The sequence below is a fragment of the Patagioenas fasciata genome, chromosome 11 (assembly GCF_037038585.1).
Source record: "Patagioenas fasciata isolate bPatFas1 chromosome 11, bPatFas1.hap1, whole genome shotgun sequence".
Taxonomy (NCBI): Eukaryota; Metazoa; Chordata; class Aves; order Columbiformes; family Columbidae; genus Patagioenas; species Patagioenas fasciata.
The window spans coordinates 4,993,995-4,996,282 of record NC_092530.1 but is presented as its reverse complement, the minus strand read 5'-3'; the positions used below and the strand labels follow the sequence as shown (position 1 = coordinate 4,996,282).

At 51.1% G+C, this 2,288-nt stretch overlaps 1 pseudogene; it reads left to right on the top strand.

Annotated features, from left to right (window-relative positions):
* Window positions 1-1,126: 1,126 nt before the first annotated feature.
* Window positions 1,127-2,058, top strand: LOC136106439 (olfactory receptor 14A16-like; annotated as a pseudogene).
* The last annotated feature ends 230 nt before the right edge of the window (window positions 2,059-2,288 follow it).

Genomic DNA, 2,288 nt, shown 5'->3' with positions numbered 1-2,288 from the left:
GGACTCTGCCACCTGCCAGGGTCAGCGCTCAGCCTGCCCGGGGAGATCCCAAAAACACCAAGGAAAGAAGATCTGGTGGAAAGAGCAAGATCTGGCACGGCAGGGTCCTTCTGCCATTGAGAGGGAACTGCGTGGGTCACGGACACTGAGGAAGTATTTATCTCATAGGGATGATTTTAAGTTTTGAGTTCTTTCCACTGTTGGTTGGTTGGGTGGGCAGTGGGAGATGGGAATTTATCTCTCTGCCCCGAAGAAGTTGCTAAGACCCCACTTCTCATTAGGACTTGTCTGAGCTGCTCCTGAGCCCCTGCACACACAGAGCTGCCCCTGGGCAGTGCCAGGAGGTGTGAGCAGGACAGAGCTAAGCACACAGCGGGTGGGACGGGGTCTGTGACACTGACAGGGAGCAGACCCAGGGACAGAGACGCAGCTGCAGGCAGCACAGACATGGACAGGGAGAGTTAACTGCTACCAGAAATGCTGGGGATGGGATTTAGGAACCTCTTTCACATCCTCTCGATTGCAGACACATTTCCCAGTGCAATCCCCTTGTCTGCTCTCTTCCCCAGAAGAGCCTCTACCCCAAAGCAATGGGGCCCAGGTCACGAGTCTCCATCTCAGCACCTGGACCTCCAGGTGAAGGGTTCCTGGAATGAGGTACACAAAAAAAAAGATACTAAAAGCACTTGCCCTGCAGTGACATCATGTGAGCGGCAGTGAGCACAGCTGCGCAGGGAGAAGGCTTCCCAGCATCCCTGTCTACCTTTCTGTCCTTCCTTTATTTTCGGGAGCACTGCAGTGTTCTTCCCTGTTTCTCCACCTGTCCTTGGTTCTCTTACTGTCTAGTATTGGGGTGGGGAGGGGAAGGGGACCACTTTTTGTTCGAACACCAACACTGGGAGTCCTGTCCCAGAAGTATTCTCAGGGAAACCAGATGCTAAAGCTACGTTTTAAACTGTGATGAACGATATCATTCAGATGGTAGTCATGGAGAATGAGAGGAATCATTGCTCATTCAGAGACGGGATGTTCAAGGAGAAATGACATGTTGTTTTTCCTCAGAGAAGTCTCACCTAAACTGTCACTGTCTTTTCCTCTTTGGACAGGTCCCCAGCAGAGGCAGCAAATGTCCAACAGCAGCTCCATCACCCAGTTCCTCCTCCTGCCATTCACAGACACCCGGGAGCTGCAGCTCTTGCACTTCTGGCTCTTCCTGGGCATCTACCTGGCTGCCCTCCTGGGCAATGGCCTCATCATCACCACCATAGCCTGGGACCAGCACCTCCACACCCCCATGTACTTCTTCCTGCTCAACCTCTCCCTCCTCGACCTGGGCTCCATCTCCACCATTGTTCCCAAATACATGGCCAATTCCCTCTGGAACACCAGGAACATCTCCTATGCAGGGTGTGCTGCCCAGCTTTTTTTTTCTTTTTCTGTGCTACATCAGAATATTTCCTTCTCACTGTCATGTCCTACGACCGCTACGTTGCCATCTGCAAACCCCTGCACTACGGGACCCTCCTGGGCAGCAGAGCTTGTGTCCACATGGCAGCAGCTGCCTGGGCCACTGGGTTTCTCAGTGCTCTGCTGCACACGGCCAATACATTTTCACTGCCCCTGTGCAAGGGCAATGGCCTGGACCAGTTCTTCTGTGAAATCCCCCAGATCCTCAAGCTCTCCTGCTCACACTCCTACCTCAGGGAAGTCTGGCTTATTGTGGTCAGCTCTTGTTTAGCATTTGTTTGTTTTATTTTCATTCTTTTCTCCTATGTGCCGATCTTCAGGGCCGTGCTGAGGATCCCCTCTGAGCAGGGACGGCACAAAGCCTTTTCCACCTGCCTCCCTCACCTGGCCGTGGTCTCCCTGTTCCTCAGCACTGGTGCATTTTCGTACCTGAAGCCCACCTCCATCTCCTCTCCTTCCGGGGACCTGCTGGTGGCAATTCTGTACTCGATGGTGCCTCCAGTTATTAATCCCCTCATCTACAGCATGAAGAACCAGGAGCTCAAGGATGCCCTGTGGAAACAGATATCTGGGTGTTTACCAAACCAATAAACTTATTCTATATAGCAGTTTTAATGTAACTAATTACAGGCCCAGCCTGTAATCTGTATTTTCTGTTGTTACCGGTGTTTTTTTCGGTTGTGAAAACATTGTCATCCCCTTTCTAATTCACTCTGTTCTTTTATAATCACTGGCTGGGCAAATGAGGAACCATGATCTCTGTGTATTTAAACAAAATAAAAGGTTCTGTAGTGACTCTTCTTTCACTGTATCTTTCCTGA